The sequence below is a fragment of the Staurois parvus genome, unplaced genomic scaffold (assembly GCF_062004578.1).
Source record: "Staurois parvus isolate SC_StPar_1 unplaced genomic scaffold, SC_StPar_1.0 ptg000039l, whole genome shotgun sequence".
Classification (NCBI taxonomy): Eukaryota; Metazoa; Chordata; class Amphibia; order Anura; family Ranidae; genus Staurois; species Staurois parvus.
The window spans coordinates 1,829,025-1,854,158 of record NW_028317835.1 but is presented as its reverse complement, the minus strand read 5'-3'; the positions used below and the strand labels follow the sequence as shown (position 1 = coordinate 1,854,158).

The following is a 25,134-nucleotide window of genomic DNA, read 5'->3' as shown; positions in this document are numbered from 1 at the left end:
GGCACTATTTCTCCCACTGACACCAATGACGGGGCACTATTCCTCCCACTGACACCAATGACGGGGCACTATTCCTCCCACTGACACCAATGACGGGGCACTATTCCTCCCACTGACACCAATGATGGGGCACTATTCCTCCCACTGACACCAATGATGGGGCACTATTCCTCCCACTGACACCAATGATGGGCACTATTCCCCCCACTGACACCTATGATGGGGAACTATTCCTCCCACTGACACCTATGATGGGGCACTATTCCTCCCACTGACACCAATGATGGGGCATTATTCCTACTACTGATACCAATGATGGGGCACTATTCCTCCCATTGACATCAGTGATGGGACACTATTCCTCCCACTGACACCAACGATGAGGCACTATTCCTCCCCCCACTGACACGAACGATGAGGCACGATTCCTCCCCCCACTGACACCAACAATGGGGCACTATTCCTCCTCCCACTGACACCAACGATGGGGCACTATTCCTCCCCCACTGACACCAACGATGGGGCACTATTCCTCCCCCCACTGACACCAACAATGGGGCACTATTCCTCCCCCCACTGACACCAACGATGGGGCACTATTCCTCCCCCCACTGACACCAACGATGGGGCACTATTCCTCCCCCACTGACACCAACGATGGGGCACTATTCCTCCCACTGACACCAACGATGGGGCACTATTCATCCCACTGACACCAACATTGGGGCATTATTCCTCCCCCTGATACCAACGATGGGGCTGCTATTCCTCCCACTGATACCAATGTTGGGGCACTATTCCTCCCACTGATACCAATGATGGGACACTTTTCCTCCCACTGACATCAGTGATGGGACACTTTTCCTCCCACTGACACCAATGATGGGGCACTATTCCTCCCACTGACACCAATGATGGGGCACTATTCCTCCTACTGATACCAATGATGGGGCACTATTCCTCCCACTGACACCAATGATGGGGCACTATTCCTCCCACTGACACCTATGATGGGGCACTATTCCCCCCACTGACACCAATGATGGGGCACTATTCCCCCCACTGACACCTATGACGGGGCACTATTCCTCCCACTGACACCAATGACGTGGCACTATTTCTCCCACTGACACCAATGATGGGGCACTATTCCTCCCACTGACACCAATGATGGGGCACTATTCCTCCCACTGATACCAATGATGGGGCACTATTCCTCCCACTGACATCAGTGATGGGACACTATTCCTCCCATTGACACCAATGATGGGACACCATTCCTCCCACTGATACCAATGACAGGGCGCTATTCCTCCCACTGACACCAATGACGGGGCACTATTCCTCCCACTGAAACCAATGACGGGGCACTATTCCTCCCACTGACACCAATGACGGGGCACTATTCCTCCCACTGACACCAATGACGGGGCACTATTCCCCCCACTGACACCTATGATGGGGCACTATTCCTCCCACTGACACCTATGATGGGGCACTATTCCTCCCACTGACACCAATGATGGGAACTATTCCCCCCACTGACACCTATGATGGGGCACTATTCCTCCCACTGACACCAATGACGGGGCACTATTCCTCCCACTGACACCAATGACGTGGCATTATTCCTCCCACTGACACCAATGATGGGGCACTATTCCTCCCACTGACACCAATGATGGGGCACTATTCCCCCCACTGACACCAATGATGGGGCGCTATTCCTCCCACTGACACCAATGATGGGGCGCTATTCCTCCCACTGACACCAATGACGTGGCACTATTCCTCCCACTGCAAAATTACAGTTATGAAGTAGCAACGAAAATAATATTATGGTTGGGGGTCACCACAACATGAGGAACTGTATTAAGGGGTGGCGGCATTAGAAAGGTTGAGAACCACTGCTCTAGAAGCTGATCTAAAATGGCTGAAAGGAGGAAAGTGTTCCCAGGACAGGAAGTGACACCAAACAGACAGTGACTCCAGACAGATTTATACAGAGGGTGCAGTATGGAGAGCAGACACTAGATGGTGCTGGTCCAAAAAACGCTGAATAGCATAAAACAGGGAAAGCTATCAAGTTATCTCATTACAGTGCAGTGGATTAGATATTTGTCCTCCATTTTGTTGTAGCCCGCAAGTCCCCTTTTCCCTTAGTCTGATATCAATGTTCTCGCAGTTATACACATCACATTGCAGTGGATTAGATCTCGCTCCTCCATTCTATTGTAGCCTGCCTGTCCCTCATCCGGCGGCCATTTTCCCTTAGTCTGATATCTAGGTTCTCGCAGTTATACACATCACATAGCAGTGGATTAGATCTCCCTCCTCCATTTTGTTGTAGCCCGCCTGTCCCTCCTCCGGCGGCCATTTTCCCTTAGTCTGATATGAATGCTGGCACATTTTGTCCCCTGATATTAGACATTAGCCGGGTGATTGTATACACACAGCGGGCAGATCTCAATCAATGTCACCCACTAGTCTATACTGTCACGGGGTTGGCCAGCCAATCATGTGGCTCCTATTCTGTCCTTCCAATGACCATTCCTAGTACATAGGACTCATCTTCCATACTACATTCATGATACAACAAGATGGAAACTCCCAATATACAGAGAAAATCTCCCATAAAATACATAGAAATCACATCTGCCCTAAAGGGCCATAAACATAAGAAGATTGCCCCCGACGCCCCCAGATTCATCTACAATACTAGCCAAGGTGTCATTGGTCCCCCTAATACACGGATAGTACCCCAATCCTGCATTCATACATGTGACAATACACCATGGATTCCTCCCGCTCTATATTATGTCTCCATACAAATCAGTCGCCATCCAATCCATCCATCTCACAAAAGCTCCAATACCCAGCAAATGTTTCCGTCTCCTCCTAGTAATAACCATGTGATCTCCATGAGAATAAAGCGCCCATTTGTGTCCTTATCCCCTCCCCCTACACAGGATGTACACCCCTTCATGGCCACGCCTCTTTATGTAACTGACGGTCGTGCAACGCTGCACCCAAACTAAATATCCGTCCTTTCTTCACACAAATAGAGCTTTCTGTCGGTGGGATGTCATCACCTGTGCGCTTTTTATTTGTCATGGAAATTTTATATTGTTGGTTGAACTTTAAATGTGTCATATATTCGTGTTATTCATATGTCTCTGGTGTGTATAATTAAAGCTCTGAAGGCTGCAATTGGGCCATGCGCATGTACAATGTATGTATTACAGTACTCAGCTCGGTAATGGATGAGATGGCAGATCTGCGCTTATAGACCGGCGTGTATACCACCACGGCATTCGATGCGAATGTCGCCGGCGGTAGGCCGCAGGCCTGTATCCACATATCAGCAGCATAGTACCACATGGACTTCATAATGCAAGGCGCCAAGCGGTGTGAACTCCGCGTGTAGGCTCATGTATATCTTACAACCCATTACCAACCTGAACTGTATCTGGATGGATGTGTTTTAATAAAGATCATATCGGGCCCATCCAGGTACAGACTGATGTTTCTAGGGAATGCTTGTACAAAGAATTTACATACCAATGGGAGCTACAAGGGCAGGAAGTATGCTCTCCATAGAGGGCTCATGGGGGGAAGGAGAGGAAGTCTGCTGACCTCAGAAGGCTCAAGGGGGGAAGGGGAGGAAGTCTGCTGACCTCAGAGGGCTCATGGGGGAGGACCAGTGATAGATAATAGGAAAGGCTATGCTCCAATCGGAATGTACATCCTGTGTATAGGCACTCCCCATTGCATTGTTCTGTGGGAGGGGATTGACCTTATTCATGTGGGGGGCGTGTGTGTGTTTGTAATAAAACCGGGGGTTGAGTCTGAAGCCAGCCTCTATGTGAATTCCAACATCATCCTGAAAGTGTCGTGTGATCATTTCCAGGTATAGAGAGCTCCAATCCCCACATCTCAACAGAGCTAAAGTAGTTGGAGGGGCAGGAATTGTGTAGTTTAGCTGCAGTCGTGGTAAGCAAGATTCGCACAGCTTTATGGGGGATTTCTGCGCATCCAACTGCGAGTACTCACGGTAAGGAGAAATTCGTTAAAGCGAATTTCCAAGACAGTTTGGCGAGCCAGTGGATACTAACGCGTATTCTGGGATAGCTAACAGAGTTCGAGGGGGGAATGAGCCATCATGAACTAGCAAAAAGTATGCCGGAACATTTCAGGTCTCTCTGCCAATAAGAGGATCGCTTTTTGCACGTTCGTGTGGCTGATTTCGCTCTCTGTTAGCTAACATGAATTCCGCTTGGCAAGGACCTATTTTGTCCTAAAATCTTGATTTGTGGGTGAAAGACAAGGGTTTTCTCTGCGGAGAGCAGCAGAGGGGTGGGTTTGGTTGGCTGGATTTGGTAAAGTTTAAAAATCTTCCAACCAAAAATTAAACGGGTATATGTTTTAGTGGGTAAAAGTTGTTGCATAGTGTTAGGTAAGTATTCGTGGGTTGTAGGTACTGTGGTGATTGCTCTACCCCCCTCCACGTGAGGTAATTATTACAGCGCTGAAAGGTTTAGGTTAATTGTTAACTGTTGTAAGATCTCTGTGTGTATGTAGTCTGTGCAATGTTTTGTGGTACTACTGCTCCCAGCAAGCATGCAGCAGGGGGTCCTTTCTGTTACATGTGCATGTTAGTGTGATATGTTGGTGTTTTATGTCCGTTCTGTGATTGTGCCCAAATTGTGTTGTATGTGTGCTGTATATTGTTGTATAATTGTCCAGTGTATGTTTTGTCCAAAAGTCTGTTTTATGTAAAAGGTTAGAGGCAATTTTGAGGCTAGTGTCTGCCATGTGCTCTTTCTGGTGGCCATTTTGTTGACTGCCATGTGCTTTTTCTGGTGGCCATTTTACTGACTCCCATGTGTTTACTTTGGTGGCCATTTTGTTGACTACCACATGTGCTTTCCCTGTTGGTGGCCATTTTGTTGACTACCACATGTGCTTTCCCTGTTGGTGGCCATTTTGTTGACTACCACATGTGCTTTCCCTGTTGGTGGCCATTTTGTTGACTACCACATGTGCTTTCCCTGTTGGTGGCCATTTTGTTGACTACCACATGTGCAGTAATCTCTATGCAATGTGTATGCAGCTTTCTATAAGCATTTGACCCATATTGTGTTTTTAATCCAAATTTTTTACAGTTTAATTTGTTTGCTTTTAGCTTTAAATTTGCGTATTGCCAGCCAATTTAAAGTGTGTTAAGCGAGTTTTCCCTCACGTGTTCCACATTTAGTGAGCGCGGTGTAGTCTGGGTTTTTGCACATAAGATTTCTTGTATAGTGATTGTTTTTCTTGTGTTTTTCTTGTTAAAAGTAGTTCCTTATTGTAAAGGGGTTTGTTTTAAAGCTGCTGCGTTGCGTGTTTCGCGTCCAGCAGACTTTTTGTGTAAACGCTTTTAGGTGGTTGCAGCGAAGATCGCAGGTGTAGTGCAGATCATTTAGCGGCGCTGGTAGGAGTGATTTTCGCGTCTGCAACCGGGGTTGTTTTTGGCGCAGTTTTTCAGTTTACCTCTGTGTAATTGTTTTACTGTGAAACTTCCCGTGTTTTCCATAAGGTTCCACTTTGTCCTTTTTTTAATGATTTTTTTTTCAAGTTGAAAAGGGGTTTTTCTGTGTATTAGAGAAGTTTTTTTTTTCTTTACACAAATTTCCTAAAGGTCAGTTAGCAGGTTTCCAGCCAACCAGTGACCCCTAAGTAACATCCAAGAACCCCTCTTTTTGTTTTGACTTGTGTTAGCTACTGTGTGCAGGGAGACAAAAGCCACTTTCATCTTTGTGCGGTGTGGCCTGCCAAACACAGTGGGTGATGAGAACCACATAAATTACGCTGTGCGAGTGGGCGGTCCAGGCAAGTGTAACGCTTAGTCTGGTTACCACAAACACTTCGGGTGGTCAGGATCACATAAATTGCGCTGTGGGAGTGGGAGGTGTGCTCTCAGTCTGACCGCCACTTGATGCGCTTCGGGTGATCGATAAGTATCACATAAATTACGCTGTGCTGGGAAAGTGGTGGAATCAGGCCTCTCGGTAGGATCCCACCGAGTGCTCCAGGGGGTAAACAGGTACCCGGACGCGGGATATATACCAGTGACTAGTCACGATGGGCAGTAGACAGTCCATGAAGAGAGAGGGGGAACCAGCCCTCTTCAGGGTGAGGACAGCTGCACAACTGATGAAGGTGAGTTTGGGGGGGAAGTCTACAGAACCCCTCAAAAGATGGAATAAATGGTCGAAGGGTACCAGATGGGAAATTCCCCAGGAAGGTACATTTGACGCATGGAGGTGGGAAAAATTAATCTCTGAATTTGAACCACGGATGCAGGCGTCAGAACTAGAGATCGCACAGCTATGGCTTCACAGGTCAATCCGATTAGGGAAGCAGGGCATACATAAACTGGTGTCTGTCCGGAAGAACCAGGTGATGTATACCTGGCCTCCAGAGGGAATAAAACAGGAGGATCCGGTGTCAGAGGTGGAGGAAGCTCTTTCAGGGCTGACTCTACTAAGGCAGGCAGGATCAGGGTCTGCTGGGGTTCCCGAACAACCAACGGTGGCTGAGATAAGTATAACTGCACCTGTCTCTTCTGCTAGTGACATCACTCTTGACGTACCTTCCATGTCTTCTATATCTATGCCTCAGTCTCTACCTCTACCTCTCCCTTCTCCCTGCTTCACCCCAGCTCCTTCTGTTTCCAACTACGAAGTCTTCTCAGCAACCGATTTGCAGACTATCTGCGAATCAAGGGGAATAGACACCCGGTTATTGCAGGGTGCTCTATAACCACTCATGAGGAGATGACTTCAGGGGGCAAAGAATTCTGTGCACAGCTAAAGGCAAAGCTTCCAGAAATGTATGGTGCTACCTCTACTACGGACATGATGAAGCTCACCCAGGGTCATAATAAGGAAAGCGCCTGCTTCTGGCACCATCTCAAGCAGACGGCACTGGATGCGGATCTGGAAGTTGGACCTGATGCTCCAACTGAAGGGGTAAAGGTGACCGTGACGCACATTCTGTTGAGGGCCAAATTTTTGGAAGGCATCGATACTAAAATTCGGGAAAGGCTGGTTCTGGCCCGACCCGACCCGAATATAATGAGATGTCTATCCCTGCTATCCTTTCCACTCTTGCGGCAATAGAGAGGGAAATGGATAGAAGAAAACAGGACAAGGCCAAAGTTCTTATGTCCCAGACCCCACACGAAAAACCAAGGGATCTGGGTCACAGGAAGGATAGGCCCCCACCTAGGTGCTTCCAGTGCCACCAAACAATGCACATGAGGAGGAGCTGTCCCCAATTACCTAAAGGTCGGTGGCAGTTCATTCCTGATGAGTCCTCCGCCCCTGTGACCACCATGGTAAGTAACTCCTATGAATTCTCATAGGAAGTTGACAAATCGGTGTCGGCCCAGGTCCATCTTTTTCCAGAGGAATTAAAATATCCCCTCCCTTGCCTCACCGACACCAGTGCAGCAAGAACGGTCTTGCAAAAACAGGATATCCAAGGCAAGGTACTCCTCTCAGGGGAAAGCCCTCCTAACCCCTACTAACCTCACTATCAAACAATGCACTATTCTTAACCCAGCTTCTCTTCTTCCTGTGTCGGAAGATGAGAAGGGGGGGGAGGACAGCAACGACAGTGCTGAATTTTGCAACCCGACTAACAATACTAACACCTCTTCTGCTAACATGTCTTCTTTGTCCACTACTAACCTCTCTTCCAAAGGACACGACTGCATTTCTTTGGTGGAACTGGAGTCAGCGGCGACACACCCCATATCACCCCAAGAGTAGCGGTAAGGTTGAACGTCTTCCGATACCCAAAAACCTTGGCCTGAGTGTCTCCCCATTGCCCCCTATTCCATCCGGAATGCCCCTCGGCAACCACATGGGCTGTCACCCTACGAGGTGTTGTTTGGGGGACCTCCCAAAACAGGGTTGTACTTTCCTCAACAGTTGTTGTCTTTGCATTCACAGCTTACAGGTTATGTGCAATCTCTGCAACGGGAGCTGCAGAAGATACACCATCGGGTTCGCGAATCGCTCCCCGATCCAAATACAATAACAGGTGTTCTTTCTATTGAGCCAGGTGATTGGGTCGTCCTAAAGAAACATCAAAGAACCGGACTCGAGCCACGGTTCACCGGACCATACCAAGTCCAGCTGACGACACCTACCTCACTCAAGCTCGAGGGACGAGACAACTGGGTGCACGCAAGCCACTGCAAGAAGCTTCTCAGCTACACCAGAGAATGAGGGGTGTCATTTTCCTTTTTCTTTTTGTTTGTATGTCTTACATGTGTGTGAACGGAGGAAAAGATGGCAGATACCCCAACCTTTTATTTAAAATGCACCTACGTTTAGCCAGAACCGCCAACAAAACCAACTGTTGGGTATGCTCTAAGCCCCCACCCAGTCATCACATGTCCGCAATGGCCGCTGTTCATGCCCTATATGACATCCGCGTTGGCATGAAAAAGCAAGGGACCCCTGGTCAGCCCCCACGTAGACATTTGTCGGTAGAACTTAATGACACATTTTTAGCAGGTAACATCAGTTTCAGCACCAATATTAGCTCTAGCTCCTGTAGGGCCCTCACCAGTCCATTATGGGTAACTGGGCAGCTAGGCAGCCCTCAGGTGTGCTTTAACATCAGCTTTGGCACAGGTAACAAGTTTGTTGGGATTACCACCTGCGAGGGAGGTATAACTGTCAATCTGACTAACCAGACTTCCTTTCTGAGTAACCACACTGACCGACCAGACCACGTGTGTTGGAAGGACGGATGTGATGTGCAGACTGAGGGAGCAATCCCCCAGTCTGTGCAACTGTTGCTCAGTGCCAGAGGCCGAACGAGGAACTCTTCCTGCTCTGCTCTGACAGGTCCATACTATTTTCTGTGTGGTTCGGCAGCCTATAGAACATTCCCCCAGAACGCGAAAGGTTCGTGTGCCCTCATAAAGCTAGTCCCCGCATCCTATGTAGTGATGGACCATGAAGAGTTGATGGTCCACAAGAAGGTAAGGGTGGCAGGGAGAGTTCGCAGGGAACTGTTCTCTGAGGGCGACCAGGCATGGGCTTGGTTCCCCTCATGGACAGGATGGGGAATAGAACTTATGAAGCGCCTGAACAATTTTTCTGTCATCGTGGATAGTATGTTTAACGAGACCGTAGAGGCTGTCAGAGAAATTGCCCAAGAACAACGGCAGATGGAAATTTTAGTGCTTCAGGAGAAGATGGCCCTTGATTATCTTTTAGCCGCCAAAGGGGGGTTCTGTGAGTTCATCGGAGAGGATTGTTGTACTTGGATAGAAGACACCGATGACAAGGTCCAGGCCCATATGGACAAAGTTAGTGAACTACAGGGAAAAGCTAGAGCTATAGCTAGTGAGGGTTGGAATCCGTTCAAGGGTTTGGGAGGATTGGGAGATTTCCTGTTCTCCATCGGATCTTGGTTGAAGGAAGTGGGAGTGTATATCCTGATGCTTCTCTTTTTCATCTGCCTTTTATATGCCGCGGTGAGATGTTCCTGTTGCCTCATCGACCGTGTAAACCAAGCTCGGGCAGACGACCACATCTCCATGCCCGCTCCGGGGATCCCACTCCAACCACTGATCGGAGGAAGACCTCACCAACCATCCACCTTCTCTACAGATTACGTCCTGGCTTCCCTCTAATTTATCTCTCTGAAGACCACATTCTCCAAGACCTTCAAGCAAGCTTCAAGCCTCATCATGGTTTGTGTCTGCGATTTGGAAAACTGTCTGGGTCGAGACCAGCCTTGTGTGGCCCCGTCTGCAGGGGCAATTTGAGAATCTGTTGCTGGATCTCCCCAGACCACCGTGGGATCACAAGCTTTATTCATACCACAAGTCTGTTTGTGGTTTTTGCAAGAGCCTTCCTGTAGTGAAGGTTCCAACGCTCTTGAGGATCATCGCTTCAATCAAGCCTGTTTGCGTCGAGTCTGCGTCGGGTCTTGTTGTTTCAGGTACCCCGTGGAGCTTTATTCTCAGGGACAACTACAGGAACTCTTTGAAGTTTGAGACTACACCCATCAAGCTGAAGAAGATCAAGAAGGGACACGAGGAGAATATGATAAAACAGGAGGGAATGTCATGGAAATTTTGTATTGTTGGTCGAACTTTAAATGTGTCATGTATTCGTGTTATTCATATGTCTCTCGTGTGGCTTAATTAAAGCTCTGAAGGCTGCAATTGGGCCATGCGCATGTACAATGTATGTATTACAGTACTCAGCTTGGTAATGGATGAGATGGCAGATCTGCGCTTATAGACCGGCGTGTATACCACCACGGCATTCCATGCGAATGCTGCTGTCAGTAGACCGTGGGCCTGTATCCACATATCAGCAGCATGGTACCACGTGGGCTTCATAACGCAATGCGCAAGCGGTGTGAACTCCACGTGTAGGCTTGTGCATATCTTACAACCCATTACTAATCTGAACTGTATCCGGATGGATGTGTTTTAATAAAGATCGTATCGGGCCCATCCAGGTACAGACTGATATTTTTAGGGAGATGCTTGTGCAGAGAATTTTGCATACCAATAGAAGCTAGTAGGACAGGAAATATGACCTCAGATGGCTCATAGGGGGGAAGGGGAGGAAGTCTGCTGACCTCAGAAGACTCATGGGGGAGGACCAGTGATAGATAATAGCAAAGGCTATGCTCCAATTGGAATGTACATCCTCTGTATAGGCAATCCCCATTGTATTGTTCGGTGGGAGGGATTGACTTTATTCATGTGGGGGGCATGTGTGTATTCTTAATAAAACAGAGAGCTGAGCCTAAAGCCGGCCCTTATGTGGATTGCAACCAGCCTTAGAGTGTCGTGTGATCATTCTAGGGTAACGGAGCTCCAATCACCCACAAATTCAACAGAACCAAAGTATTTGGATGGGCAGGAATCATGTAGTTTGGCTGCAGTCGTGGTAAGCGAGATTCGCACAGCTTTATGGGGGATTTCTGCGCATCCAACTGCGAGTACTCACGGTAAGGAGAAATTCGTTAAAGCGAATTTCCAAGACATCACAGAAAATTGCTTCAAGAAACTCCCAACTTGGACAAACCTCCAGTAATAAACAATCTTCAGTGTATTCACCTCATCAATATTGTGTTGTCTAGCAAAGTGTATGCCGGAGGGTTCAAATCGGATGTTGCAGCTTGGCAGGGTGTAGCTCAGTCCTGCCACAGAGGAAGCGGACAATTTGGGCAAGTGTGTGACCAGCACTTACACTGCCTGTAACATCTAGTTGTGTGTGGGGGAGGGTAAGAGGGTGGGGAGAGGGAAATCAGAAAAGTAAAGGGGATGACACCAGAGGTGTAGGTAAAGGGGTGCAAGACCAGTGGGGGCTAAGGAAAAAAAAAGGAGGATCTTAAACTGTGTATAAGTACAATGATCTTATGATCTTCGTTACGGGAGGGTTATGATTTGAGGTCAGCCATGGGGGGGGGGAGGAGTCAGGTAATGTCTCAATAAACATCTACACAAGTATAATTGGATGTGTGAGACCCCATTATCCAGTATATTCATCAGAGGACTGGAAGTGGATCCAGCATGCCCAGATAGAGGTGACCCTAGAAGGGGAGCCGTGACAAATGGAAATGAGCTCTTCCATCTCTGCAACCATTGATGGTATATCAGAGCTGACACCAGAAGTGGCTCCATCACCTGAGGTGGTGTCACAGAACTGCATGGCGGATGACTATCCCTCGGAAGCTCAAGGTGGAGTCTACAAACTGGTGTCACATAGAGAGTGTTGTCCATTTATATGAGAACATGAGGATCTGGGAAGGAGATATCTACACAAGGTAAAGGAGATCCAACAGGCACCTGGGTGGGGGAAGTTGGATCCAATGTTTTTGGATGGGCTGAGCTGGAACTTGGTGGGTTTGCTGCTTAAGCCTTTAGATGTTACTAATAGTTCTGATAGTAATTCTACACATTGCTGGGATTTCTCTCGCTGCCAGAGTGGAGTTGGCCTCCACTGAACAAGGCTCATTTTAGGCCTTCAGACTAGACATAGTTACATAACTACTCTGATAGAAAGAAGACACAAGTCCATCCAATTCCACCAATAGAGGGGGGAGGGGCACACACATAGAAACCCTCCATACACACGATCCTATACCCACAGCTCATCCAGAGGAAGGAAAATCCAATCTGCTCCAACAAAGGAAAATCATTCCTTCCTGACCCCCCCGAGAGGCAATCGGATATTCCCGGGATCACCTTCCCTATAAATGTTCTATCCAGTTATATTCTGTGTATCCAAGAAAGGATCCAGGACTTCTGTAACGCAATCCACCAAAAACACAGCAAGGGCAGCGAGGGGGCTTAGATATGCTGAAGCACCCCCATAGAACCCCCAGCACCCCCATAGATCCCCCAGATTCCCAATAGATCCCCCAGCACCCCATAGATCCCCCAGCACCCCCATAATTCCCCCAGCACCCCATAATTCCCCCATCACCCCCATAGATCCCCCAGCACCCCATAGATCCCCCATGGTCACAGTCAGGTCTTGAATATCTCTTTTTCTGTATCAGTTGGCCAAAACTGGGAGTATTGTAGATCCCAGACAGGGGACTTTGTCCTGATGTGCGGAGGGATCCAGCGGCTCAGAACTGCAGACCCCGATGCTGTGGTTCTAGTTGTGGCTGCAGGGACCCCGGTGGATTGCTATCTCCCTGTGCCCTGAAGAAGTCCTCTGAGGTCCTCGGGGTGAAGTGGTCACACCGGGAGGAGGATTGCAGCTGCCGGCATCCTCCCCATATCACAATGATCAGCCGGAGATTCAGCAGCTATACAGCCACTCCATCCCTTCCACAATTGGAGGAAGAGGGTCCCCCCATCCCGCTGTCACCTTTCCTGGCTTCTCCCATCCCACCGGGGAGCCGGGACTCATCCAACTGGTGGCATCCTGAGCACTGAGCAGACACAGAGGAACTGATCTTGTCCCTCCTTCTCTGTGACATCAGAACCCGGAACCAACCAGGATTCCATCCCTTCCGCTTCTGCTTTGGTGACAACCTTGTTAGTGACACCACCAACACAGGACATTTCTTTCCTTCCAGTGACACCACCAACACAGGACATTTATTTCCTTCCAGTGAAACCACCAACATAGGACATTTCTTTCCTTCTAGTGACACCACCAACACAGGACATTTATTTCCTTCCAGTGACACCACCAACATAGGGACATTTATTTCCTTCTAGTGACACCACCAACACAGGGACATTTATTTCCTTCCAGTGACACCACCAACACAGGGACATTTATTTCCTTCCAGTGACACCACCAACACAGGACATTTATTTCCTTCTAGTGACACCACCAACACAAGGACATTTATTTTCTTCCAGTGACACCACCAACACGGGACATTTCTTTCCTTCCAGTGACACCACCAACACGGGACATTTCTTTCCTTCCAGTGACACCACCAACACAGGACATTTCTTTCCTTCCGGTGACACCACCAACACAGGACATTTCTTTCCTTCCAGTGACACCACCAACACAGGACATTTATTTCCTTCCAGTGACACTAATACAGGACATTTCTTTCCTTCCAGTGACACCTCCAACACAGGACATGTATTTCCTTCCAGTGACACCACCAACACAAGACATTTCTTTCCTTCCAGTGACACCACCAACACAGGACATGTATTTCCTTCCAGTGACACCACCAACACAGGACATTCTTTCCTTCCAGTGACACCACCAACACAGGACATTTCTTTCTGCTGGTTGTCTCTCTGTGGAAACCAATCATTCCCATCCAGGACTCTCGGGGTTTTCTCTATGGAAGAAACAAATACAGAGAGAGGTGGGCTGAGAGAGAACTCCGCTTCTTTCAGTGTTTAGTCCCCGGTCACATGGGGTGTCACTCGGCATGCCATTTCCATGCTATGCTTCTTGCAGATCACAAGTCGCCCCCTACTGCCCACAATGACGGGTCATATCGGGGGGTGTGACTTGGTGGGAGTCGCAGCGATTTCTAAAGTCGTCCCTGCACTACTATTGGTGGGATTGGCATAGACATCGGTGTCACTCCTGAAATCGGCATTTCCCCCGACTTGGAAATCGTACGACTTCACTGTAAGCTGGATGTGACCGGGGGGGGGGGGTTAGAGGACAAAACCGGGAACTCCGCAAATGAGGCGTCCCACCATGATTAGTGACACCATCTTTCCTTCTTTCTCTTTCCCTCTCAATTCAATGAGCTTTATTGGCAGGAACAAATGACATTGTAGCATTGCCAAAGCAGTTTGTATGGGAAGAGGGGAAATATAAAGGGGGAGGGGTCCATGGGAAGGATTATGAAGTCCTCAGTGATTCATGTCCCTCTCAGTCTGTGGCATGGTGTCACATGTGGTGCAGCTATTTCCCCCATTGGCTCCTCTTCTCCCAGTAGAATTTGGAGTTTCCTCCTTTCTTCTATAGAAGTGAAGTCCGAGATGAGAGCGGAGAGTCTCTGGAAGTGAGTGTCCCTCACTGATGAGTACTTGGGGCCCCATACTGTCCTCCTCCCTCTCTCCTCCCAGGTCCCAGAGGACGGCGGCCCATTCACAAAGTGCAGTGCGATTGGCCCATGAGCAGGAGGAAACCGGCTGTGGGGAGTCATGAGACACGTGCAGTTCCTGGTGTGACCGGAGCCTGACCGGGAAAACGTTTATCTGGGGTGACGTTTGGGGACAATGTGATCAGTGACACCCACTTATGTCTGATCTCACTATTACTTTTCTATCCGAGTTTTCACTTCAATACGGGAAATAATGTGAAATCTGAGGGAAATCTGAGAGCCATATGAAGACTTTGGGCCGTTCTATTGTCTGTTCATATGTCTGTGTGTACATCACACCGAAAAGAGGGACATTTACAGGGCAAAGAGGGACAGAGAAATATGGTGTCACACGAGGGAGAGTGATGGGAGATATGATCAAATACAATCTCATTACCTCCTCTGCTCACACTTCCAGCAACGTCTCCTCTATAATTCCTCCCACATGGAGCTTCCTGTCTGTGCCTGATGTCACTTCCTGTCTATGCCTGACGTCACTTCCTGTCTGTGCCTGACATCACTTCCTGTCTATGCCTGACGTCACTTCCTGTCTGTGCCTGACATCACTTCCTGTCTGTGCCTGCTGTCACTTCCTGTGTGTGCCTGACCTCACTTCCCGTCTGTGCCTGACCTCATTTCCTGTCTGTGCATGACATCACTTCCTGTCTGTGCCTGACCTCACTTCCCATCTGTGCCCGACCTCTTTTCATGTCTGTGCCTGACGTCACTTCCCGTCTGTGCCTGAAGTCACTTCCTGTACCTGACCTCACTTCCTGTCTGTGCCTGACATCACTTCCTGTCTGTGCCCCACATTGCTTCCCATCTGAGCCTTACCTCATTTCCTGTCTGTGCCTGACATCACTTCCTGTCTGTGCCTGACATCACTTCCTGTCTCTGTATATGTGTGATCACCACCTTGTGGAGCTCAGAAGAACGGCATCCTGAGAAATGTAAGAAAATGAAACCAAACTGTAGGATGACAGGAAGATTTATTACCTACTTCAGCTCCAGAATGTTTTACCCCTTCATGACCAGGGAATTTTTATTTTCTGTTCAGCACTGCACTACTTTAACTGACAATTGTGCGGTCATGCTACACTGTACACACATTTTACTGATATAAATAGAGCTTTCTTTGGTGGTATTTGATCACCACTGGGGGGGGGGGGGTTATTTTTTAATTATGAAAACAAATGATATCTTCTACTTTGTTATAAAACATATCCCATAAAATCAGATTTCTTCATACATGTAGTACAACGTGTATTCTGCTCCGTGTCTTTGGTAGAAGCATAGCTGAATCCGTGGATATTGATTGGTCTGTGTGAAGTTATGGCGTCTACAAACTATGGGATATAGAATGGAATTTATGCAGCTTTTACGTCGCTGTTACTTTCTGACTGCCGATCACATTTCTTGAGGCAGTAAAATGCCCGGACCTTACAAACATCCCCAAATGTCCCCTTTATGGGAAGGATACATCCCAAGGTATGTGCTGAGAGGCATGTTGTGTCCATGGAACATTTACAGCTTTTGCCATAAGTTATTGGAAAATGAAAAACAAAATCTATTTACACCAAGTTGTCATTTAATGAGCTATTTCTGGCACACGCCATGGGGAGATGTGGAATTACACCCCAAAACACATTCTGCTACTTCTCCCCAGTATGAGGACACCACAAGTGACAGACTTTCTGGCAGCCTTGCCACATACAGGTCCCAAAATCCAATGACCACCTTAAGGAGGCTTAGGTAACCATCTTAGGGTGCCAGGATGGGGGGGTGGTAAAATATGAACATGCAGCCACTTGCTGGGGATTCAGATTTTTAACAATGCTGCAGACGTGTTATTTCCCCCCACACTCCCCACCGCTATACAGCCGGGAGTGTGAGGACTTTAGTAAATCCGAATGTCGGCTGTCATGTGGAAGTGATACAAGTGGCTGTGAAGTCGCCTATCATTCCCACCATTAAGATGTGCCCCTCCCCCTGACACCATAGCCATGTGCTGCCATGATGGGTGTCACTGGGAAGGACAGAGGGAGCTCAGCGGACCTCCTATACACAGACCAGGACATGTACATTGGGGTGCCTACATAGGAACACAGTGACCCCCACACACGTTACATATCAGCGCACACGCCGGAGGGAGAGCAATGATTGGAGCACCAGTGCTCCTGTGTAACTCTATACTGATGACCTGGAGGGGCTATTAAAGCGTTCCAAGTGCACACAGTGTTACGGCTTGACATGTTGGGAATCCCATTTCCTCGGCACAACCTCATCTTTTATATTTCACCAGAAAATAGGTCATGAATTGCATTTATGTGCTCAGAAATAAACGTTACTATATTGTTCCTGAAATGTTGCCTTTCATAAACTGTTGTGCTAATATCATGTAACATAGAAAATGACAACTCCCAACATTGGATTATATAGGGTGTCTGCTATCAAAGAATACATCAGATTTGGGGTTTAGTGATCTTCAGGAATAAATTATTTGGTGTAAAAGGTGGAAATACAAAATAAAAATGTCCCCAGGACTCCATGGACCCCTTCATTCCACGCCGTCTCCAGGAACCGGGAAACCACAGAGAAGCCAAGTGTCCCCCGACTTCCTCTCCAGGCTGGGATGTCACTCTGGTTGGCACCACCTACAGGGGAAGAAGCAGACTGCACCGGCCTACATCTGCTCTATGCTTTGTCTGATCAGGATGGCGGCCATTTCTCCCTGAACACAAAGCGCCCTAAACACGAGGTAAACGTGGTGCAGCATTGAGCCCCGTCCAGCTGTAGTGTAGACTTTGACAGGCTGCAGGCAGCGGGGCTGGACGCTGTACCTGTGCCTACCAGGTGTATTGTAGTGCCAGCATTGCACCCACAGGGGCCGGACCCCCCATGTACAAGGGGCCTAAGAGATACCATCAGCTTGTGTCCCATTCCACCAGACTCCTAGAACTGGAAGAGGACATTTTTGGGGGGATGTGTTGTAGAAGAACCCAGACCACGGTATTGTGCGGTGAAAATATCATCCAACTTTATTCATCATATATATGTGACACTTTAACAACAGAAAAAAAGAGATAGATTGTTTACATTTCAAGGATCTATTTATACCATTTATATAATCGATGCTAAGAAACTTAACAGATGACACACCCCTCATTAATACCAGACCCACCCACTAATGTAACCCTCTAAACATCCAAATCCCTGTAACTTTTAGAAGACACTTTCATCTTTTATCCATAACAAGCTGATTGGGTACAAGAGAACCCCGAGCCCCTCCTGCTCATTCCCACACAACAAGTCCATGTCACCATCTACAAGGTGAGAGGACCTGAAGGAGAACAAGACCATGACCACCAGGACCATCGCCTGACTGAAGCCATGCTCACATTTCTTTCTAATGCTGCTTCTATGGTCTACTCAGATACAGATTTGGCAGATGTACATTCGTGTCTTCAAGGAGCTGATCAAACATGATCTGTGCTTGACCATCTTTTTTGGGGTCCAGAGGTGACATTAGGGAGTTTATTTACTAAAGCTGGAGAGTCCAAAATCAGACTCCCTTCTGCATAGAAACCAATCAGCTTCTAACCTCAGCTTGTTCAATGAAGCTTTGGCAATGAAACCTGGAAGCTGATTGGTTTCTATGCAGAAGTGAGTCTGATTTTGGACTCTCGAGCTTTAAGAAATAAACCCCCTAGGGGTCTGATAGACCTCTTGTGTTTCTTTAAAGAGGATCTGTGACCAGCAATATGTTATCACATACGAGGCTATTAACCCCCTATATGGCAATAATAAAGTTCAGAGAAAGAAAAGTGTAAAGTAACACACTGTAAATGAAAAAACACACAAAACACATTTTAAAGCCCCCAGTTCCCGTATACATGAGCAATTGCAAGGGTTGGGTGCGGTTATGTAGGAAAACATCAATCACACTACACATTGTACATATCTCTGCACACACCAGAGGGAGAGGAATAACTCTAGGGCCATCATTCATGGTTCACTATATAAACTGATGACTGTAAAGGCTTTTAAAGCGTCACCTATGGACAATTTCTGGTACTGAAGTTTGTCACCATTTCACAAATACACACAATTTTTAAAGTATCTATATACTTTAAAACCACCCTACCCGTACCCTTCGCTCCTCACAGGACCTCCTTCTGTCTTGCTCCCTGGTCTCCTCCCACGCACGACTGCAAGACTTCTCCAGGTCCTCCCCCCTCCTCTGGAACTCACTACCCCAATCCATCAGATTGTCGCCTTCCCTGCTCACCTTCAGGTGCTCCCTGAAAACCCACCTCTTCAGGGAAGCCTACCCCACCCTCACCTAACAGCCATCCTCCTTCATTCCTCCTACCACTCCATCCCCCACAGCCACTTGCTCCTGTACCACTACCCCCTCCCTCCTAGATTGTAAGCTCGAAAGAGTAGGGCCCTGTAACCCCTCGTGTGCTGTTTGTTGTTGCTGTACTGTTTCATGTATTGTCCCCCCCTCTATTGTACAGCGCTGAGCAAACCCTTTGGCGCTATATAAACTCGATGTAATAATAATAATAATAATAATAATAATATACTTGATGCCAACACAATATTTTATATTTCATCAAACAAATTGGGTCATATATTGTGCTTTTTGTGTATTAAAATGATCTTTAGTGGGTTTTTTTACAGAAAATGTGCATTTGCCAAACAGCTGTGACATAGAAAATGGCAACCACCATCATTATATTCTCCAGGGTCTTTGCTTCAGAAAATAAAACATGTTTGCGGGTTTAAAGTAATCTTCTGGCCTAACAGTGTGAATGTAATCATGTGCATAAAAAAGCAAAATCAACTCATCAAGAGACACAACAGAAACAATGTATACAATTATCATCAAATCTATAGTAGCAACTAATGGCCTAAGACACAAAGCCACCATATTACTCAACCAAGTTCCAACTAAACCCATCCAAGAAAATGGATCCCACTTCCCCCACCCAGGTGACTGTTGGAACTCCTTTACCTTGTGTAGAAATCTCCTTCTGAGATCCTCATGATCTAATATAAATGTACAACACTCTCTGACACCAGTTTGTAGACTCCGCCTTGATCTTCTGAGAGATAGTCAGCCACCATGCAGTTCTGTGACACCACCTTAGGTGATGGAGCCACTTCTGCTGTCAGCTCTGCTATACCATCAATGGTGTCATTGGTTATCTGATCCATGACTCCAGTACACCGGTTCATCTTACTTATCTTACATTACTTAGATTCCCCATCCCGTCTATGAAGGGCTCACTGCATAAAACATCTCCACTCCAGAGAAAATGCTTCTTCTCACTGGAAGGCCAGGGGAGTATTGGGAGAAATTGAGGCTTTCCCTTACAGATATGGGGGAGGGGCAACATAACCTAAAGTACAGCTATGGGTGGAATTGAAGGGAAGCCATTTTAGGGCGCTCCTTCCACACAAGAAGCAATGTATCTGGAAGGACTAGGAATCCATTGGACCAATGGGGATTAAACATTCTGCAATACATTGAGACACCATGAAATGTTACTGGCCTGTGATTGGCTCTCCTATTGTTAGTGAAGTGAGACTCCCCTTGTCGGTGTCATTAATGGAAAGAAACCATGTGAAATGTTTCCCCCAAATCCAAAAAGGTGACCCCCTTGGGTAGGTACCCATCCTACTATTCCTGATAGGAGTTTGTAGTCCCTGCTACTACAGGAAACATGCGGGCGATCATTTACACCTTTTACAGCAGGACAGTAAATATCAGAACACAATTCAAACATCAGACCAACAGCAGGAAGTCTGCTAACTGAATGTGTAATGCAATCTGTCATTAGCATTCCCAGAGTTCCCTCTGCAACATAGTTGTATCAGCTGTTGGTCCTGTCTGTAGATCTGTTATTTTCCCACCTTCTGTAACAGGGTGACAACCCTGATCATTCTGCAGGAACATTACACAGCAGCGTTGTCACCCTGTACAGGGAAGTCTTAGATAGATTATAAGTAAGACACACAACAAGTAAAGCCCAACTTCAGCTAACGCTTCTACAGCAGTTACAGCAACAGGTTCTCTATAAGGTCCAACCCCCCATATGAATGACAACTGACAGTTGTGAGCACCACCAGCAGTGTTATAGGATTTGCCCCAACCCCTCCAACTGCCATTTTTCCCAAAAGACTTGGTCTTCTACAGGAAGTACAAAAAAAATCTACTGGGAGGGACAACAAAAAATAATACAATAGGAGACTCGGAAAAACAAAACCTGCTCTGCTAATGACAGATTTCATTATTAATGTCATTATTGATTTTGCCCATAGTTACACTTTGGTGCCAACGTTGTAATATTTCCAGGGAGAAGAAGTTTTCTTTACAAACTTCACACCAAAAAGAGATGTGTGCACTCAGAGTGATTATTGTGAACCCCAATCAGAGGAATGTCAGTCCCCCGGAAGAAGTGGTAGGAATATGACCGCACACTCAGCACTTTGTAAGTTCAGATCTCTGGCAGTTGTATTGTGTGATTAGTCTATGGAGAGGAGTAATAGCTGGAAAGAGAAAACATGGAACAAGGATTTCTGATCTTCACCTGATGGAATCCCATTTGGCAGAACCACATGGAACACAAGTGGCCAGCTGGGCTTACGTTTTACTGCTGAATACATCCCCTAAATCAGCCGTAACTCAGTATTGGAAGGCCTGCATCAGCTTGGGATGTTGTTTTCTCACTGAACAGAGACTTCTTTCTAGCTGGTGTCACAGCCGCAGACCTGCCTGAAAGGTTGTCACCCATGAGATGATATCCTACATCCTCCACCCAGTACCTTCTTCCATCCTATGCTCCCTCACTCACATATTCAATCTCTCCCTCTCTACTGGTGCCTTCCCCTCCCCTCTAAAGCATGCGCACATCACTCCCATACTTAACAAGCCCTCCCTGGACCCCACCAACCTGAACAACTTAAGACCCATCTTCCTGCTCTCATTTACATCTATACTCTTAGAACACTTAGTCTACAATCCCCTGAGCTCCCACCTCACTGACAACAACCTTCTTGACCCTTTACAGTCTGGCTTTCCCTCACTACACTCCACTGACACTGCCCTACTAAAACTCACTAATGATCTACTAACTGCTAAAACCAATGGCCACTACTCCGTACTCATCCCAACCAATGGCCACTACTCCGTACTCATCCCAACCAACGGCCACTACTCCGTACTCATCCCAACCAACGGCCACTACTCCGTACTCATCCCAACCAACGGCCACTACTCCGTACTCATCCCAACCAATGGCCACTACTCCGTACTCATCCCAACCAATGGCCACTACTCCGTACTCATCCCAACCAATGGCCACTACTCCGTACTCATCCCAACCAATGGCCACTACTCCGTACTCATCCCAACCAATGGCCACTGCTCCATACTAATCCCAACCAATGGCCACTGCTCCGTACTCATCCCAACCAATGGCCACTACTCCGTACTCATCCCAACCAATGGCCACTACTCCGTACTCATCCCAACCAATGGCCACTACTCCGTACTCATCCCAACCAATGGCCACTACTCCGTACTCATCCCAACCAATGGCCACTACTCCGTACTCATCCCAACCAATGGCCACTACTCCGTACTCATCCCAACCAATGGCCACTACTCCGTACTCATCCCAACCAATGGCCACTACTCCCTACTCATCCCAACCAATGGCCATTACTCCATATCTTACTACTTGACCTCTGCCGCCTCCTCTTCACTCCCTCTTTTTGTAGGTGTCCAACAAGGTTCCATCCTTGGACCCCTACTCTTCTCCATCTACACCTCCTCCCTTGGTCACTTGATAAACTCCCATGGCTTTAAGTACCATCTCTATGCTGATGACACACAAATCTATCTTTCTACCCCTCACCTCACCCCTTCAGTCTCCTCCTCACATCACCCCTTTAGTCTCCTCTCGCGTTACTACCCTACTAAGTGACATATCGGCATGGATGTCACTCCACTTCCTCAAACTCAATCTTTCCAAAACTGAGCTCTTAGTATTCCCTCCAGCCCGTGCCACCTCCACTGACTTCTCCATCAAGATCAATAACACAATCATCAGTCCCTCCCCTCATGCCAGGGTACTAGGTGTAATCCTAGACTCCCATCTGTCCTTTCAGTCCCAAATCCAATCACTGTCCAAATCTTGTAGACTTCACCTCCTCAACATCTCCAAGATACAGCCGTTTTTAACCTTGGAAACCACTAAGCAACTTATTCACTCCCTTGTTATATCTCACCTTGACTATTGTAACTCCCTCCTCATTGTCCGACCTCATCGCAGGCTATCCCCTCTTCAGTCTATCATGAATGCTGCTACCAGATTCATCCACCTTACTAACCATTCTGTATCAGCCACCCCTCTCTGCCAATCCCTCCACTGGAGTGCATTCAGTGTCCTTCACCCCCCTCTGCCAATCCCTCCACTGGCCTCCATTCAGTGTCCTCTGTCCCCCTCTGCCAATCCCTCCACTGGCCTCCACTCAGTGTCCTCCACCCCCCTCTGCCAATCCCTCCACTGACCTCTGCTCAGTGTCCTCCACCCCTCTCTGCCAATCCCTTCACTGGCTTCCCATTGCTCAATGGATAAAATTCAAAACATTAACAATAACATATAAAGCCATTTATAACTCCGCCTCAAATTACATCACCAATCTTGTCTCCAAATATCACCCAAACCGTACTCTCCACTCCTCGCACGACCTCCTGCTCTCTAGCTCCCTTGTCTCCTCCCGTGCTCATCTCCAGAGCTTCCCTCATCCTCTGGAACTCTCTACCCCAATTTATCAGACTACTGCCTACTCTACTCACTTTTAGGCAATCTCTGAAAACTTATCTCTTCAGGGAAGCCCTCAGCTAATAATGGAATCTTATATTCTTCCTACCAGTCCATTCCCCACAGTTACTACCTTTTGTACCACTAGCCCCTCCCTCCTAGATTGTAAGTTCTAAGGAGCAGGGCACTCCTATCCCTCTTGTATTGAACTGTATTGTCTCCCATTATATTGAAAGCGCTGAGCAAACTGTTGGCGCCAGATAAATCCTGTATAATAATAATGAGAGGAGATGAAATGTGGAAAGAAGGCATTGATAATGGGAGAGTAGATGGAACATGTAATGGGAGGAGTGGACAAGGTGGGCTTAGCTGGAGACCTCAAGCCTGGCTGATCATGTATCAATAGTCAGAAGAACCTGGAATGGACTCTCCCACTGAGGCTTCAGAGACTTGGTAAGATGACAATTGAACCCATCCTAGTCTCTGGTACTGAGGCAGTGTTGGTCATGTATTACCTCAGGATCCAGAAATGAAGAAAATGCTTGGAAACACAACTCAGTTGGTGAATCATGAAAATGCATTGCATGTTCATTCAAAGCTCCATAAAAAAGATAAAGAATGAGAATCATGAGGGAAGCTGTTCAGTTATTGATGCTTATATTTAAAAAAATTGTCAAAAGATAAAATATTCAAATCCCTTCTAGTTGTGTATTGATGGAGATAAGCACTAAACTCAGTTCATCCAATCATTACATTCCAGTTTGCTCAGATTTTAGTTTGTTTCTTTTAAAGTAACATTTTATCTTCTCCCTTCTTCTCTAGCTTGTGGGATGACATTGGCGATGTGAAACTAACTTGTGACACCTGAAACTTCTTTAATATTCCTTTTTTCCAGAATTTAATCTATCCTCCGGTGATAGATTAGACCGGCATTAACTGTAAAAGTTGTCACATTGAGAGCATTAAAATGGCTTCTCTCCAGTGTGAATCCTCTGGTGTCTGATAAGATGTGACTTCTGTGTAAAAGCTTTATCACATTCAGAACACTGATATGACTTCTCTCCAGTGTGAATCCTCTGGTGTCTGATAAGATCTGACTTTCCTGTAAAAGCTTTATCACATTCAGAACACTGATATGGCTTCTCTCCAGTGTGAATCATCTGGTGTGTGATAAGATCTGACTTCTGTGTAAAAGCTTTATCACATTCAGAACACTGATATGGCTTCTCTCCAGTGTGAACTCTTTGGTGTATTATAAGGACTCTCTTGCTTGTAAACGTTTTGTCACATTCAGAACAATGATATGGCTTCTCTCCCTTGCAAGCCTTCTGCTGTGTGATATATTTTCTCTCCATAGTAAAATCTACAAACAAGTAGTTTGAAATGACTCCTCTTATGTATACTGGGGTTGGACTTTATTGTAAAGCCATTGTCACTTCCAGAACACTGAAATTACTTTTCTCCTGCTGGATCAATGTGGAAGAGCATCCAAACCATGACTTTTAGAACACAGATATGACTTGTATCCCGTGTGAATCCTCCAGTGAACTGCAGTAAAGACTTTCAGTCAATTAAGACATCCATGTGTTTTATTTTCCATGTGACTCAGCTGTATTCATGAAGACCAACATGTCCCACAAACTTGGTTCATCAATCTACCTGTAGAGAAAGAAAAAAG

At 47.0% G+C, this 25,134-nt stretch overlaps 1 protein-coding gene and 1 pseudogene across 1 annotated transcript in view; both read right to left on the bottom strand.

Annotated features, from left to right (window-relative positions):
* LOC149470540 (uncharacterized) overlaps positions 1-25,134 on the bottom strand; it is a 699,116-nt gene that overhangs the window by 143,905 nt on the left and 530,077 nt on the right. The window lies entirely within an intron of this gene.
* LOC149470547 (uncharacterized) overlaps positions 24,368-25,134 on the bottom strand; it is a 201,877-nt pseudogene continuing 201,110 nt past the window's right edge.